The sequence below is a fragment of the Ranitomeya variabilis genome, chromosome 3 (genome assembly GCF_051348905.1).
Source record: "Ranitomeya variabilis isolate aRanVar5 chromosome 3, aRanVar5.hap1, whole genome shotgun sequence".
NCBI classification, from domain to species: Eukaryota; Metazoa; Chordata; class Amphibia; order Anura; family Dendrobatidae; genus Ranitomeya; species Ranitomeya variabilis.
Window position 1 is genome coordinate 782,480,427 of NC_135234.1, and position 18,982 is coordinate 782,499,408.

An 18,982-nucleotide genomic window follows, 5' to 3' on the forward strand; every position below is an offset into this window, starting at 1 on the left:
TCCGATACTTGAAAGTATCGGTATCGGAAAGTATCGGCCGATACCGGCAAAGTATCGGATCTAATCCGATACCGATACCCGATACCCATACAAGTCAATGGGACACCAAGTATCGGACGGTATCCTGTATGGTTCCCAGGGTCTGAAGGAGAGGAAACTCTCCTTCAGGCCCTGGGATCTATATCAATGTGTAAAAGAAAGGAAAGAATTAAAATAAAAAATAGGGATATACTCACCCTCCGACGCAGCCTGGACGTTACCGCCGTAACCGGGAGCCGTTGTACCTAAGAATGCGTGCTTGAAGGGCCTTAGATGAGGTCACTGCGCTCTGATTGGTCCGTAGCGGTCGCGTGACCGCTACGCGACCAATCACAAAGCAGTGACGTCACCTAAGGTCTTTCAAGCGCTTGAAATACCTTAGAAGACGTCCGCAGCTTCTGATTGGTCGCGTAGCGGTCGCGTGACCGCTACGCGACCAATCACAAAGCAGTGACGTCTTCTAAGGTATTTCAAGCGCTTGAAAGACCTTAGGTGACGTCACTGTTTTGTGATTGGTCGCGTAGCGGTCACGCGACCGCTACGGACCAATCAGAGCGCAGTGACCTCATCTAAGGCCCTTCAAGCGCGCATTCTTAGGTACAACGGCTCCCGGTTACGGCGGTAAAGTCCAGGAGCCGCCGGAGAGGTGAGTATATCCCTATTTTTTATTTTAATTCTTTATTTTACACATTGATATTAATCCCGATACCGATTCCCGATACCACAAAAGTATCGGATCTCGGTATCGGAATTCCGATACCCGCAAGTATCGGTCGATACCCGATACTTGCGGTATCGGAATGCTCAACACTAGTCATCAGGTATGCCAGCAGGTCCCTGCGAGACAGCGAAAGAAACCCCCACAATTACAGCTCCTTCCAGTTAGAGTTCCTGACCATGACAAAGAAGTTTGCGGGCATCCTGACAGGTACCAAGATTCAAGTTCGAACAGACAATAATCCCCTGGCTCACCTTGAGAATGCTAAATTGGGGGCCTTAGAACAACGGTGAGTGGCTCGCCTAGCCAAGTTTGACTATAGCATCCGTTATCGCTCTGCTACCGAAAACACAAATACAAACAGGCTGTCAAGAGTGATTGTGGAGACTCCAGAGGGGGATCTCGATGAACAACTTGAAGAGGAGGAAAACCCAGACTTTTGTAAGTTTAAGCCCCCAGTAGTTGCGGCCCAGTCAAGAAGGGAGGTCTGTGCACTACCCCGGTCCCTGGAGAGAATCAATGAGGAAAGGGGACATGTTCAGGATGAAGATGAAGGGCTGAGACAGATGAAATTGTGGGTAACTCAGAAGCGGAAGCCTGGCAAACAAGAGAGATGATCTGGACGCTGAAATTAAGAGTGGGTTACACCAGTGGGATAGACTGGAAGTGCGAGAATCAGTGTTATATCGTAAGAGACAACAGCCAAAAGATATGGAAGTAAGGTGGCAGGTGGTCATCCCAGGAAGAATGGCTCAAGAAGTAGCTAAAGAAGCCCACAAATTTGGAGCTCACTTTGGGCCCACAAAGACCTATCAATAGTTACAGCGGTACGTGTCTTGCCCCCGGTTGGAGTCTGTGGTGGAGGAGGTTTGCCGACAATGTCGAGTATGCGACCTCATTAAGAGTACCAAACAGAGGGCACCCATCCAGACCATACAAACTAAGGAACCGCTAGAAGTCTTGATAATCAACTATCTCCTCGTGGGACACTCGGCCCGGGGGCTACAGTACTGTTTGGTGATGACCGATCATTTCTCCAAGTTCTCAGTAGTCACCCTGACAGGAGATCAGGTTGCGGAGTCGGCGGCGCAAGCGATCTATCAAGACCAAGACTTCATCGGGGTTTATGGGTGCCCAAAGCGCATCCACTCCAACCAAGGTTGTTTCCAAGGCAAGGTGATGGAAGAACTGTATCATATGTATGACATCGAGTGGTCACGGACCATCCCTTAATATCCCCAAGGCAACGGAGGATGTGAATGCTTCATTTGAATCCTACTTCAAATGCTGAGGACATTGGAGGAGGATAGGAAGGCATGTTGGCCAGACTACCTGCCAGAGTTGGTCTGGACCTACAACAATCGGGTCCACTCCACCACGGGTTATACCCCTGTTGTCGCAGGTCTCGACCTACTCTCTGATGAGTCCACTGTAGAGATGACGTCACGGCACCGGAGAGATAAGACACAGTACACCAGGGCTGTATCTGAAATATCTCTAGTTTATTTAAGCTTACACACACTTTTTATGCATTCTTGTGTTGGAGGCGGATTCTCCATATATTGGTTAAGCGTCGGAGTGTATTACTCCCTTGCCTTCCTATGGTTTCGCAAACACATTTTTACACAGTACATTATTTGTTATTTTACCAAGGACATTCCCTGCTACAATTAGTTCTTATGAATCAGTGATAACAGCACAATGAAGAATAGTGAATTATGTCTTGTTTTTCTGACCTTTAATAACACTTATACAAAATGGAGGCAAGCAAAATAAAATGGATTCTGCTCTAACATTCCCCCATTTTATTCACTATTCTGAATAAGCTGTACTGTTTCCTGGCCGGAGGATTTGTTAATACATATCATCATCAGCTGTGTGAGTGCAGAATTTCCCAGCGCATACTACACCAAGGACAGAAAATACAGAGAAAACTGGAACGCAGCTACATGCCCCCTCCATAGCAGAGATAAGAAAGTCACAGCATTCCTCAACACAGAAGAAAACAATTGTGCAGATGTTTGACTCCCCCCTCCCATCAGGTATTTTAGAAATTTCACACAGAAACGGAATATAGCAGTTCTCAGACTTAATTAATTTCTACAAAACCTTCATCACACAAATTCAAAGGTCTTCTTCTTCTTCCATGGAAACTGGTTATCTAGCAGGGAGACCCTCTGTCCCAAATTTTTAACTGTTTGCTTTCCGGACACATTAATCTCAGTCACTTTCTCAGTTCCTTCTTGCACCACAAAACATCCAGTTTTTTGTCATAGTAATAGACAACTTTCCTTTTTTCAACGTGACAAAAACAATCAGAATTCACTTCCTCTGTTGATCCTCAATTGCTATATATCAACCACTCAACTTGAAGCAGGTAAATCTTTTACCAATCTTTCAATCACACTGATAACCAAACAATCACTTACAAGTTTCCTTCTAAAACTAGGCACCATATTTCACCTTCAACTTCCAACTTCAACTTACAATATTTCTTTCTACTGCAAAACAATATTGTTGCTTTAAACAAAACACAGATCTCCCAGCACATACAGAGATACACTTAAAAACTATTTTGAACACTATATATGCAATAAGGACAATCGCAACTATATGCAATAAGCTTTGTAAAATCCCAGCTACCCAGCCCCCGATCCCCTTAAACCAATTGTCTGGGTTTAGGAAAGAGAAAGTATCTGACCACCAGCTGTCCAACGGTAGTGTTCCACAACTGAACATTGTTCGTGGCATTGTTGGCAAGTGTGTCAGAACAATCAGTCCAGGCTAACAGTTCCTCAGGTGACACAGGGATAGCTAGGAAGGGGATACTTGTGGCTGACGTTGGTGAATGCGTACAGATCCAACAGTCTGATAAGGGCTGGGTATTTCTCAACAAGTCATCTATCAGTTTTCGGTGATGTTGCACAAACTTATTGTTCAAGGATGTTGGTGAATTTAGACTGTCCCATGCGATTACACATAATATCATGGAAATCGAAACCAGCCAAAACATTATGTTTCCTTTATCGATTGTCGAGTTCTTTAACTTGCTTGCAGTGTGATGCGTGGATCCAACTAGATTTTCCTTCGAGCTTGACAGCTGTGGCTGTGGTCAGGAGCACTTGGTATGGTCCGTCAAATCTTGGTACCAGGCTCTTCCGGACGTGCCGCTTTATCACTACCCAGTCTCCTGGCTCCAAGGGATGGTGTCCAGGAACCTTGTCTGGGTCTGGAAGAGAACTGAAGACAGTTAAATGCACTTTGGCAAGGTGTCCATGTAAGGCCTGCACATAGCTAGTCAAGTCCTGGTACTTGAGCTGCAACTGTTGTGGAAAGAAACATCCAAGATTGGGGCCCCTGCCAAACAGAATCTCCTATGGTGACAGTCCTGTCTTCCTGTTTGGGGTATATCTTACTGAAAACAAAGCTAGAGGAAGGCATTCTGTCCACGGTTTACCAGTCTCTGCCATTGCCTTCTGGATTTTAAGCTTAAGAGTTCCATTTAGTCTCTCCACTTTTCCACTGCTCTGCGGATGGTATGGAGTATGCAATGCTTGACTTACCCCCAGTGCTGCATTACCTCTGACATGATCTCTCCAGTAAAATGGGAACCCCGATCGCTTTCAATTACTTCAGGAACTCCATACCTGCATATGATCTCAGCCATCAGTTTCTTCGCCGTTGTCTTAGCCGTAGCTTTGGCAACTGGATAGGCTTCTGGCCAACCTGAAAATAAATCAATGCAGACCAACACATACTCATACGTCCCTACCCTGGGTAACTGAATTTAATCAATCTGCAGTCTCTGGAATGGGTAAAGGGGCCGGGGAGTGTGTTTGGATGGAGTTTTCACTGTCCTACCCTGATTATGTGTGGCACATATCATGCAGCTCTGTACCTGCCTTTCTGCGCAGGTGGAAAACCCGGGGGCAATCCATTGTTTCTGTAGGGTGTCACACATGGCCGTCTTCGAGTGGTGCACATTCCCGTGCAGAACCTGTGCCATCATTGGGTACAGTACCTGTGGTAGGCAGACCTTTTCACCCCTCCCCCATAGTCCAGTGACGGTATCAGAGCAAGCCCCTATCCATTGCCACCTATTTTTCTCCTCCTTACTTGCCTGTTCTTGTAACCGGGCTAAGATGTCTTTCAACACAAGTGGAGATGGTGGGGTGTCTAGGTGATGTACTTGAGAGGCTACAGGAGTGCTTGCTGCTTTCTTGGCAGCCTGGTCTGCCAGTGCGTTACCCTTTGTCCGTCCATCAGTGCCTTTGGTATGTGCCTTTACCTTTATGATGCCTGCTTGGGTGGGAAGCTGTAGTGCATTCATAAGTTGCTGGACTGCCTCAGCATGTTTAATGGGGTGGCCATTTGCTGTCAGGAAAGCCCTGGCTCTCCAGATAGGCCCATAATCATGTGCAATGCCAAAAGCATACCTGGAATCAGTGTAGATATTTACAGTCTTACCTTCTGCTAGTTTGCACGCTTCTGTGAGCGCCTTGAGCTCTGCTTCTTGTGCAGACATATGAGCTGGCATTGACTCTGCCTTGATTACCTCATGTTCTGAGACCACAGCATATCTGGTACAGAAGCGTCCTTGGTCATCTTGGTGACGGGATCCATCTACAAAAAGCTCAAAATCAGCATTAGAATAGGCACACTAGAGACAGTAGGGAGACCAGCCGTTTCCTGAGACATCAATTCCAGACAATCATGTGGTTTGGAAACCTGATCTTGTTCCTCTGGATCCATTCTAGAAAGAAAAAAGAGTGTCCTTTTCCATGTCACCTACCCCTCCCCCATTTGGATCCATGGGAACTGGGAGAAGAGTAGCAGGGTTTAGGACAGTGCACCTTTTCAAAGTCACATTAGTAGGCATGAGAATAGCACACTGAAGTCGCAGCTGTCTGGCCATGGACATGTGGCTAGGTTGTACTTGGTTAAGGATACTATGTACATCATGTGGGGTATGGACCATCAGTGGGTGATCCAAAACAATCTCTGAAGACTTGTGTAGCAACAGCTGGACAGACAACACGGCCCGAACACAGGAGGAACTTCCTCTTGCCACCGTATCCAGGCGGCCGCTGTAATAAGCGACAGGTCTCTGTTTGTCTCCATGAAGCTGTCAGCACACCCGTAGCATGTCCTGCATTTTCATGAAGATAAAGGTTAAAAGGAAGGGCATACTTGGGGATGCCCAAAGCTGGAGAAGAAACAATGCATCATTTCAGAGAGTAAAAACAGTCAAGTGCCTCTGGTGTAAGACAGAAGGGGACAGGTTGCATACGGTCATATAGAGGTTGCATTAAGATGGAGGCAGAACGAATCCATGGACGACAGTAGGAAGTTAGTCCTAGAAACACACGGAGGCCCTGCACATTCCGTGGGGGCTGCATGTCCATGATAGCCTGTTTTTCGCTCAGGGGTGAAGTGCTTTTTCCCCTGGAGAGAGACAATGTCCTAGAAACACAACAGTACTTAAGCAAAACTGTAATTTTTGTTTGGATACCTTGCACCCCTGTTCATGCAGAAAAAAGAGTAAAGAGATTATGGCCATTTTACAAAGAGAACGAGAAGGAGCACACAGCAATAGGTCATCAACATACTGAATGAGAGCTACTCCTTTAACATGCCAGCCTTGTGATACTGACAAACTAGGTGCAATGGAACACTGAAAAAGGCATTTGCTAAGTCAATCTCTGAAAAACAAATACTGTTAACAGGTATGTGTGCCAACAAGGTGTGAGGGTTAGGAACCAAGGGAGCAAGCAGTTCTGTGTGGCATTGACTGCTCTGAGGTCATGGACCATTCTATAATTCACCGGCTCCCCAGCCCTAACCACCTTCTTTACTGGATACAGGGGAGTGTTGCAAACGGACTGTGTAGGCACAACTACCCCTGATTCCAGCAATTTTTGTAACTGTGCGTCTATTGCAGCCTCCTGAGCAGCACTCAAGGGGTACTGACGCAATAGGGGTGGTGCTACCCCTGGTTTCAATTTGACTATTATGGGAGGAACTTTGAGTTTTCCCACATCAGTTTTGCCTTTTGCCCACAGATCAGTGGGGAGTTGATCCAGGGCAGGTGCAGTGAACGGATCACTTTCTGCAGTACTTGCAGCTGCATCCAGGGCCATAATCCTGCAGAGGGTACTGGGTTTAAGTTGAGGGGTCATAGTCACTGTTCCGTCATCATGGTAAGTAATAACCGCCTGTAGTTTCCGTAAAACATCAGCACCTAGCAAATTACATTGTCCCCTGGGGGCTACCATTAACTGAGTCAGAATGGTCTTCCCACAAATGGAGAGGGGAATGGTTTCCATCATTCCCAAGGTCCGGGTTGGCGCATTGACAGGTGTGGCCATGACAAAGTCGGTGGTGTCACGGAAGGGTAATGGACAGTCTGAAAGCGTGATAACTGAGTTGTCAGTTCCTGTGTCAACCTGAAAGTCAGCTGTAGTTCCTCCTGGCAGGCTCACCTGTACTGTACAGTCGGGGGTGGGAGGTAGAGTGTCTAGGGATCACAGTTGCAGGCTGCCAGTTACCTATTCGTCGGTCTGGGGGGTAACAGAGGTGGGAACCTTATCTGGGTATGGGTTTGTGCGACAATCTTTCCTAAAATGTCCTGGTTTCTTACATCCGTAACACAATCTAGGACCCATAGTGGGTCGTCCACGTCCTCTACCTCTGTGAGGGTCCACTCCTCTGAAAGTGAACCTTAGTTTTCTGCTTTAGCGAGTCCAAACTGACTCCATGTGCAATCTTAGCAAGATCGCCTGGGGGGCAGGATCTCCAATCTGGTCTACTTGCCATCACCTTCTCTCTCACATACTTATCAATCCCTTGCATATATGCATGACTTAACAAACGTGTCGCAGTTCTATCATCTTCACCATAACCCATATCAGACCACCGTTGTTGCAACCTATAGAAATAATCAATGGGGAGCTCCTTCGGGTCCTGTATACAGTCTTCTAAATGCACCGATACTTCCTCCTGTCTAATCTTACAGGCTTTTTCTAGTGCCTCAACAAAGTCAGACCCTGACCTGGCATTGTTAGGTTCTCCGCCTTGGGGACCATTTCCCCCTGGGTACATTTTAAATGTCTCAGCTGTCAGTCGGGCGGAAGGTGCTTCCCCCAGGGCTGAACGCACTAACTGTCGCACGTCCTGTCTGGTTGCCTGGTAAGTGTGCTGTATCACCCCACACTGTATGGCAAAAGTCATAGGTCGTTGGTTAATGTCTGGCAGTTGGGCAGTCAAAGACATCTGTTCTGTGGGCGACCATGGCTGATACCTACTAGTAACATAGTAAGTCGGAGGTCCACCGTCAGTTGCACCATGTGCGTTTTCATGAAGTCATGCCATTTACCTGAATCTAATTCCCCTGAGGGGTGGAAGCCTCCTGCCTTCAAGAGCACACTAACCTGCTTCTGGGATTCCTTCCCTTCTGGACTATTCTCTGGACTAATTCTCTAGCACTATGGAACCCTGTACTTAGTTCCCAATTCTATTGCTAGTATACGTGCAGGCTGAAAACTTATCAGACGGACCTTTCCTCCTCACCTAGAGTAGGCTATGTCCTCCTACGATACGTGCAGGCTGAAAACTATCAGACAGACCTTTCCTCCTCACCTAGAGTAGGCTATGTCATCCTGCGTTAGTCCTATACATGCAGGCTGAAAACTTATCAGACGGACCTTTCCTCCTCACCTAGAGTAGGCTATGTCCTCCTGCCTTAGTCCTAAACCTAAACTATAGGTTTACTGGTTTACTGTGCTTACAGGTTACTGCATTAGCTTGCTTCCAAGATTGATAACACAGGTATATGAACAGACAAACAACAAACACTCCACAAGCACACCATACAAAGATCATGGGGTCAATCATTTTAGTCTAACAGTGGAGTCATCAGTAACCACACAATGAGGGTTAACATCTGGGTTCAAGGGTACCTGAGCCGGGCAAAGCCCGTGATCTTACCTGGTCCCGGTCGACTAGAAGCAGGGGAAAACCCGTCCACAAGTGGAATGACGTAGGCAGAATATAATCAGTATTCTCACCCCAGCGCTGTGTGATGCCACTAGTCCCGGGAAGTCCCCTGGTCCATTACTGGAGTCGGCCGGGTCTGAGATGAAGCACTCAGGTCCCTGTTCGGGCAGCCAGAATTGTTGTCGCAGGTCTCGACCTACTCTCTGATGAGTCCACTGTAGAGATGACGTCACGGCACCGGAGAGATAAGACACAGTACACCAGGGCTGTATCTGAAATATCTCTAGTTTATTTAAGCTTACACACACTTTTTATGCATTCTTGTGTTGGAGGCGGATTCTCCATATATTGGCTAAGCATCGGAGTGTATTACTCCCTTGCCTCCCTATGGTTTCGCAAACACATTTTTACACAGTACATTATTCGTTATTTTACCAAGGACATTCCCTGCTACAATTAGTTCTTATGAATCAGCGATAACAGCTGTTGTGAACTGTGTTTCTGGGCTCCCTCTGGTGGTCACTAATGGTATTGTGTTAGGTATGTCTTGTTGCAGGCCTGAGCTCCAGCTGTGTCGTTAAGCAGCGGGTGTTTCCTATTTGAGTCTCCTCTGGACTCAGTCTCTTGCCTGGCATCGTTGTATCCAGACCTATTTGGTCTCCTTCGGATTCCTTTCAGTCTGCCTCATGCAAGAAAAGCTAAGTCTGTTTTTGTACAATTTGGATCGTTTGCATTATTCAGTGTTTTTGTCCAGCTTGCTTTACATTTGATTTTTGACTCGCTGGAAGCTCTAGGGGGCTGATATTCTCCCTCCACACCATCAGTCGGTGTGGGGGTTCTTGAATGTTCAGCGTGGATGTTTTGTAGGGTTTTCTGCTAACCACATAGTCCACTATCTATTTTCTGCTATCTAGACTATTGGGCCTCACTTTGCTGAATCTAGTTCATCTCTACGTTTGTGTTTTCCTCTTGCCTCACCGTTATTATTTGTTGGGGGCTTTCTATATCTTTGGGGTTCAATTTCTCTGGAGGCAAGCGAGGTCTTATTTTTTCCCTCTAGGGGTAGTCAGTTCTCCGGCTGGCTCGAGACGTCTAGAACCAACGTAGGCACGTTCACCGGCTACTTTTAGTTGTTTGTGTCAGAGACTTATTTGAGATGTTTTGTTTCTGCTGATCAGGACGACTGGGTTACCTTTTTGCCACTGGCCGAGTTTGCCCTTAATAATCGGGCTAGTTCTGCCACCTTGGTTTCACCCTTTTTCTGCAACTCTGGTTTTCATCCTCGTTTCTCCTCAGGCCAGGTTGAGCCTTCTGACTGTCCTGGGGTTGATTCTGTGGTGGATAGGTTGCAGCGGATTTGGAACCATGTGGTGGACAATTTGAAATTGTCACAAGACAAGGCCCAGCAGTTTGCCAACCGCCGCCGCGGTGTGGGTCCCCGACTTCGTGTTGGGGATTTGGTTTGGTTGTCTTCTCGGCATGTTCCTTTGAAAGTCTCCTCTCCTAAGTTCAAGCCTCGCTTTATCGGTCCTTATAAGATTTTGGAAATCCTTAACCCGGTGTCTTTTCGCTTGGACCTTCCAGCGTCTTTTGCTATTCATAATGTGTTCCATAGGTCCTTGTTGCGGCGGTACGTGGTGCCTATGGTTCCTGCTGTTGAGCCTCCTGCCCCGGTTTTGGTTGAGGGCGAGTTGGAGTACGTGGTGGAGAAGATTCTGGATTCTCGTATCTCTAGACGGAAACTCCAATATTTAGTTAAGTGGAAAGGCTATGGTCAGGAGGATAATTCCTGGGTTGTCGCCTCTGATGTTCATGCGGCTGATTTGGTTCATGCCTTTCACGCCGCTCATCCTGATCGCCCTGGGGGTCTTGATGAGGGTTCGGTGACCCCTCCTCAAGGGGGGGTACTGTTGTGAACTGTGTTTCTGGGCTCCCTCTGGTGGTCACTAACGGTATTGTGTTAGGTATGTCTTGTTGCAGGCCTGAGCTCCAGCTGTGTCGTTAAGCAGCGGGTGTTTCCTATTTGAGTCTCCTCTGGACTCAGTCTCTTGCCTGGCATCGTTGTATCCAGACATATTTGGTCTCCTTCGGATTCCTTTCAGTCTGCCTCATGCAAGAAAAGCTAAGTCTGTTTTTGTACAATTTGGATCGTTTGCATTATTCAGTGTTTTTGTCCAGCTTGCTTTACATTTGATTTTCTTACTCGCTGGAAGCTATAGGGGGCTGATATTCTCCCTCCACACCGTCAGTCGGTGTGGGGGTTCTTGAATGTTCAGCGTGGATGTTTTGTAGGGTTTTCTGCTAACTGCATAGTCCACTATCTATTTTCTGCTATCTAGACTATTGGGCCTCACTTTGCTGAATCTAGTTCATCTCTACGTTTGTGTTTTCCTCTTGCCTCACCGTTATTATTTGTTGGGGGCTTTCTATATCTTTGGGGTTCAATTTCTCTGGTGGCAAGCGAGGTCTTATTTTTTCCCTCTAGGGGTAGTCAGTTCTCCGGCTGGCTCGAGACGTCTAGAACCAACGTAGGCACGTTCACCGGCTACTTTTAGTTGTTTGTGTCAGGATCAGGTATGCGGTTAGCCCAGTTTCCACCTCCCTAGAGCAGTATTTATATTTTTGCTATCTTGCCGGAATATCAGAGATCCTCTGCCATTGGGATCATAACAAACAGCACAGTGAAGAATAGTGAATTATGTCTTGTTTTTCTGACCTTTAATAACACTTATACAAAATGGAGGCAAGCAAAATAAAATGTATCCTGCTCTAACACCCCCTATCTACTACTGTTTGGAAGAGCTGGACGAGAGATCATTGAGCTGAATTTGGAACAGCCAGAGGAGCTGATGGAGCAAACTGTCACTTCATGGGTGAAAGAGCATCGGCAATGATTACAAACGATACGGCGGTTGGCGGGTCAGCAGCGGCAGGAAAAAGAACATACGGGCTGTAAACCAACTCAAGAGATACCGCTCTGTCATGATTCTCAATGGCGAGAGAACATAGCCCAGCATATATGAGAACTAGCTCTTGGAAGATGGAAACTATACTGACCATGAACTAAACCTGCCGCACAACTAGAAGTGGCCGGGTAGCATGCCTACGTTTTTTTATCCCTAGATGCCCAGCGCCAGCCGGAGAACTACCTAATCCTAGCAGAGGAAAAGACAGTCCTGGCTCACCTCTAGAGAAATTTTCCCAAAAGGCAGACAGAGGCCCCCACATATATTGGCGGTGATTTTAGATGAAATGACAAACGTAGTATGAAAATAGGTTTAGCAAAAATCGAGGTCCGCTTACTAGATAGCAAGAAGACAGAAAGGGCACTTTCATGGTCAGCAGAAAACCCTATCAAAACACCATCCAGAAATTACTTTAAGACTCTAGCATTAACTCATAACACCAGAGTGGCAATTTCCGCTCACAAGAGCTTTCCAGACACAGTAACGAAACAGCAGCTGTGAACAGGAACAAAATGCAAAAACACAAGGACAAAAGTCCAACTTAGCTGGGAGTTGTCTAGTAGCAGGAACATGCACAGAAAGGCTTTTGATTACATTGTTGACCGGCATGAAACTGACAGAGGAGCAAGGTTATATAGCGACTCCCACATCCTGATAGGAGCAGGTGAACAGAGGGGATGATGCACACAAGTACAATTCCACAAGTGGCCACCGGGGGAGCCCAGAATCCAATTTCACAACAGTACCCCCCCCTCAAGGAGGGGGCACCGAACCCTCACCAGAACCACCAGGGCGATCAGGATGAGCCCTATGAAAGGCACGGACAAGATCGGAGGCATGAACATCAGAGGCAGTGACCCAAGAATTATCCTCCTGACCGTATCCCTTCCATTTGACCAGATACTGGAGTTTCCGTCTGGAAACACGAGAGTCCAAGATCTTTTCCACAACATACTCCAACTCACCCTCAACCAACACCGGAGCAGGAGGCTCAACGGAAGGCACAGCCGGTACCTCATACCTGCGCAACAATGACCGATGAAAAACATTATGAATCGAAAAGGATGCAGGGAGGTCCAAACGGAAGGACACAGGGTTAAGAATCTCCAATATCTTGTACGGGCCGATGAACCGAGGCTTAAACTTAGGAGAAGAAACCCTCATAGGGACAAAACGAGAAGACAACCACACCAAGTCCCCAACACAAAGCCGAGGACCAACACGACGACGGCGGTTGACAAAAAGCTGAGTCTTCTCCTGGGACAACTTCAAATTGTCCACCACCTGCCCCCAAATCTGATGCAACCTCTCCACCACAGCATCCACTCCAGGACAATCCGAAGATTCCACTTGACCGGAGGAAAATCGAGGATGAAACCCCGAATTACAGAAAAACGGGGACACCAAGGTGGCAGAGCTGGCCCGATTATTGAGGGCGAACTCCGCCAAAGGCAAAAAAGCAACCCAATCATCCTGATCCGCAGACACAAAACACCTCAAATATGTCTCCAAGGTCTGATTAGTCCGCTCGGTCTGGCCATTAGTCTGAGGATGGAAAGCAGACGAAAAAGACAAATCTATGCCCATCCTAGCACAGAATGCCCGCCAAAATCTAGACACGAATTGGGTCCCTCTGTCAGAAACGATATTCTCCGGAATACCATGCAAACGAACAACATTTTGAAAAAACAGAGGAACCAACTCGGAAGAAGAAGGCAACTTAGGCAAGGGAACCAGATGGACCATCTTAGAGAAACGGTCACACACCACCCAGATGACAGACATCTTATGAGAAACAGGCAGATCCGAAATAAAATCCATCGAGATGTGCGTCCAAGGCCTCTTCGGGATAGGCAAGGGTAACAACAATCCACTAGCCCGAGAACAACAAGGCTTGGCCCGAGCACAAACGTCACAAGACTGCACAAAGCCTCGCACATCTCGTGACAGGGAAGGCCACCAGAAGGACCTTGCCACCAAATCCCTGGTACCAAAGATTCCAGGATGACCTGCCAACGCAGAAGAATGAACCTCAGAGATGACTCTACTGGTCCAATCATCAGGAACAAACAGTCTACCAGGTGGGCAACGATCAGGTCTATCCGCCTGAAACTCCTGCAAGGCCCGCCGCAGGTCTGGAGAAACGGCAGACAATATCACTCCATCTTTAAGGATACCTGTGGGCTCAGAATTACCAGGGGAGTCAGGCTCAAAACTCCTAGAAAGGGCATCCGCCTTAACATTCTTAGAACCCGGTAGGTAAGACACCACAAAATTAAACCGAGAGAAAAACAACGACCAGCGCGCCTGTCTAGGATTCAGGCGCCTGGCAGACTCAAGGTAAATTAAATTTTTGTGGTCAGTCAATACCACCACCTGATGTCTGGCCCCCTCAAGCCAGTGACGCCACTCCTCAAAAGCCCACTTCATGGCCAAAAGCTCCCGATTCCCAATATCATATTTCCGCTCGGCGGGCGAAAATTTACGGGAAAAAAAAGCACAAGGTCTCATCACGGAGCAGTCGGAACTTCTCTGCGACAACACCGCCCCAGCTCCGATTTCAGAAGCGTCGACCTCAACCTGAAAAGGAAGAGCAACATCAGGCTGACGCAACACTGGGGCGGAAGAAAAGCGGCGCTTGAGCTCCCGAAAGGCCTCCACAGCATCAGGGGACCAATCAGCAACATCAGCACCCTTCTTAGTCAAATCAGTCAATGGTTTTACAACATCAGAAAAACCAGCAATAAATCGACGATAAAAGTTAGCAAAGCCCAAAAATTTCTGAAGACTCTTAAGAGAAGAGGGTTGCGTCCAATCACCAATAGCCTGAACCTTGACAGGATCCATCTCGATGGAAGAGGGGGAAAAAATGTATCCCAAGAAGGAAATCTTTTGAACCCCAAAAACACACTTAGAACCCTTCACACACAAGGAATTAGACCGCAAAACCTGAAAAACCCTCCTGACCTGCTGGACATGAGAGTCCCAGTCATCCGAAAAAATCAGAATATCATCCAGATACACAATCATAAATTTGTCCAAATAATCGCGGAAAATGTCATGCATAAAGGACTGGAAGACTGAAGGGGCATTTGAAAGACCAAAAGGCATCACCAAATACTCAAAATGGCCCTCGGGCGTATTAAATGCGGTTTTCCACTCATCCCCCTGCTTGATTCGCACCAAATTATACGCCCCACGGAGATCAATCTTAGAGAACCACTTGGCCCCCTTTATACGAGCAAACAAATCAGTAAGCAGTGGTAACGGATATTGATATTTAACCGTGATTTTATTCAAAAGTCGATAATCAATACACGGCCTCAAAGAGCCGTCTTTCTTAGACACAAAGAAAAAACCGGCTCCTAAGGGAGATGACGAAGGACGAATATGTCCCTTTTCCAAGGACTCCTTTATATATTCTCGCATAGCCGCGTGTTCAGGCACAGACAGATTAAATAAACGACCCTTAGGGTATTTACTACCCGGGATCAAGTCTATGGCACAATCGCACTCCCGGTGCGGAGGTAGTGAACCAACCTTGGATTCTTCAAAAACGTCACGAAAGTCAGACAAGAATTCAGGAATCTCAGAGGGAATAGATGATGAAATGGAAACCAAAGGTACGTCCCCATGAGTTCCTTTACATCCCCAGCTTAACACAGACATAGCTCTCCAGTCGAGGACTGGGTTATGAGATTGCAGCCATGGCAATCCCAGCACCAAAACATCATGTAGATTATACAGCACCAGAAAGCGAATAACCTCCTGGTGATCCGGATTAACACGCATAGTCACTTGTGTCCAGTATTGTGGTTTATTACTAGCCAATGGGGTGGAGTCAATCCCTTTCAGAGGTATCGGAGCCTCCAATGGCTCCAAATCATACCCACAGCGTTTGGCAAAGGACCAATCCATAAGACTCAAAGCAGCGCCAGAGTCGACATAGGCGTCCGCGGTAATAGATGACAAAGAACAAATCAGGGTCACAGATAGAATAAACTTAGACTGTAAAGTGCTAATTGAAACAGACTTGTCAGGCTTCTTAGTACGCTTAAAGCATGCTGATATAACATGAGTTGAATCACCACAATAGAAGCACAACCCATTTTTTCGTCTAAAATTCTGCCGCTCGCTTCTGGACAGAATACTATCACATTGCATATTTTCTGGCGTTTTCTCAGTAGACACCGCCAAATGGTGCACAGGTTTGCGCTCCCGCAGACGCCTATCGATCTGAATAGCCATCGTCATGGACTCATTCAGACTCGCAGGCACAGGGAACCCCACCATAACATCCTTAATGGCATCAGAGAGACCTTCTCTGAAAATCGCCGCCAGGGCGCACTCATTCCACTGAGTAAGCACAGACCATTTGCGGAATTTTTGGCAGTATATTTCAGCTTCATCTTGCCCCTGAGACAAGGACATCAAGGCCTTTTCCGCCTGAAGCTCTAAATGAGGTTCCTCATAAAGCAACCCCAAGGCCAGAAAAAACGCATCCACATTGAGCAACGCAGGATCCCCTGGTGCCAATGCAAAAGCCCAGTCTTGAGGGTCGCCCCGGAGCAAGGAAATTACAATCCTGACCTGCTGTGCAGGGTCTCCGGCAGAGCGAGACTTCAGGGACAAAAACAATTTGCAATTATTTTTAAAATTTTGAAAGTGAGATCTATTCCCCGAGAAGAATTCAGGCAAAGGAATTCTAGGCTCAGACATAGGTGCATGAACAACAAAATCTTGCAAATTTTGTACCTTTGTGGCGAGATTATTCAAACCTGTAGCTACACTCTGAAGATCCATTTGAAACAGGTGAACACAGAGCCATTCAAGGATAAGAAGGAGAGAAAGAGAGGAAGGCTGCAGTATAGGCAGACTAGCAAGTGATTCAATTAAGAGCACACTCAGAACTAGAGGAAAAAAAAAAAAAAAAAAAATTGTAGCAGACTTCTTTTTTCTCTCCTTTCTCAGCCAGTAATTTAACCCTTTTTTTTGGGCCGGTCAAACTGTCATGATTCTCAATGGCGAGAGAACATAGCCCAGCATATATGAGAACTAGCTCTTGGAAGATGGAAACTATACTGACCATGAACTAAACCTGCCGCACAACTAGAAGTGGCCGGGTAGCATGCCTACGTTTTTTTATCCCTAGATGCCCAGCGCCAGCCGGAGAACTACCTAATCCTAGCAGAGGAAAAGACAGTCCTGGCTCACCTCTAGAGAAATTTTCCCAAAAGGCAGACAGAGGCCCCCACATATATTGGCGGTGATTTTAGATGAAATGACAAACGTAGTATGAAAATAGGTTTAGCAAAAATCGAGGTCCGCTTACTAGATAGCAAGAAGACAGAAAGGGCACTTTCATGGTCAGCAGAAAACCCTATCAAAACACCATCCAGAAATTACTTTAAGACTCTAGCATTAACTCATAACACCAGAGTGGCAATTTCCGCTCACAAGAGCTTTCCAGACACAGTAACGAAACAGCAGCTGTGAACAGGAACAAAATGCAAAAACACAAGGACAAAAGTCCAACTTAGCTGGGAGTTGTCTAGTAGCAGGAACATGCACAGAAAGGCTTCTGATTACATTGTTGACCGGCATGAAACTGACAGAGGAGCAAGGTTATATAGCGACTCCCACATCCTGATAGGAGCAGGTGAACAGAGGGGATGATGCACACAAGTACAATTCCACAAGTGGCCACCGGGGGAGCCCAGAATCCAATTTCACAACACCGCTCCAACCCGGAGACTGAGTATTAGTCAAAGAGAAACACCCCAAGGGAAGACTAAGTGAGAGATGGGAAGTACAGCCTTACAAAGTAATCAAGCGAGTGTATGCTGACGACCCGGTCTACAAGGTGCAGATTGAGAGTGAGGCATCTGCCCCTAGAATACTTCACAGAAATATGCTGCGGCCCTGCCAGTCTGAGGTCTTTTCTGCACCATTGCTGCCTGAAGGCGCTACTCCAATTCCTGAATCTGTCATGCCTGATGGTGAAATCAATGATGAGTGGTGAACCGTCCCTGACACAGTAGGGAGTCCTCAGCCATACAGAGACGGTAATACAATGGATTTACCAATACCGCCACGTGAGGATGAGACCCAACAAGAGCCCACTATGACTCCTGCAGCAAGTGTTCCTGTGGAAGAAAGTCAAGCCTTGCCTGGCAGCCAAGAGCTCTAGAGATTCCAGAGGTCTACTGCAGGGGTTCCACTAGTCTGATACGTAGAACAGTGTACTCTGTCTGTTTTTTCCGACTTTGTTGCCTCCTCTATAGGTGCTGTTTCTGCATTGCATGTTCCTTCATTACACTGTGATCTTTATGCTGTGATGGCTGAGGATGACCATCATTAAGTAGGGAGGCATGTAGGGGTGGTACTGTTATGGACAGTAGGAACACGCTGCCACTTTAAGAGATAGCATCCCTTTGTCTGGTGTGATGGAATGTTCTGCTTCTCCTGCAATAGACTGTGTAAAATGAACTGCCCTGTGCTAGGGGGAGGAGTTGAACCTTGGGAGTTTGTGAGCAGGACCGGCAGAGAACATCTGTGCTAAGCTTGTACCTGTAAAAGAGGTCCCACAGCCTGGGACGGAATGTATTCGTGAAATTGGACAGATTCTTCACATGTAGCAAAAGTGGCTGTTCTGTGCTAGTTTGAGAAGCCACGAAGATACCGAGAAAGGGATTTACAGTTTCTAGGAGCACCTCCAGGACCAAGAAGCAAGGAGAACACCACGTTTCACCAAGATGGCAGAGAGCTGTGTGCACCACCATACTAGACTGTTGGGGGGCCCCTCAGGACTGGATATGCGTCCCCAACATCACCGTGAGTTTGTTCCTGTTTTGTGCACGTCAGGGCCTAGTGTAGGCTTCAATAGACAGAACACGGCAGCCGTGTGGCCTGCTTAGTAAAGGCCAGGGAGGTTATACGTAGAGTAGCATCATTCTTTGTTTATTGTTTGCATTTGCTTGTGTTACGTATATTGATTCTGTAATAGTTGGAGCACCATACTATTTGACGGCCCAGCTAAAGAATACAACTCTTGTAAATTGTTTTTTGCCATTGCATACCCGTTTGCACCTTCCTCATCCACTTCATTCCATGCCTTCCAATAAATTTACCCTTTGTTGTTTGCACCTCATCTTGTGTACGGTAGTCTCCCTGCACCATGGTGGTCCCCCGGCCATCGCTTCATATGCAGAGGATTCATATGTCCTTCGCAAAGATTAACTTGCTTAATTCCAGCCGTGCTGAA

At 46.9% G+C, this 18,982-nt stretch overlaps 1 long non-coding RNA gene across 1 annotated transcript; it reads right to left on the reverse strand.

Annotated features, from left to right (window-relative positions):
• Positions 1 to 2,238: 2,238 nt before the first annotated feature.
• On the reverse strand, positions 2,239 to 5,809 carry LOC143818650 (uncharacterized). Its single transcript, XR_013224647.1, has 2 exons — positions 4,405 to 5,809; positions 2,239 to 4,328 (listed from the first exon to the last, which is right to left on the reverse strand). It is a non-coding gene; the product is annotated as an uncharacterized LOC143818650 (long non-coding RNA).
• Between the last annotated feature and the right edge of the window lie 13,173 nt (positions 5,810 to 18,982).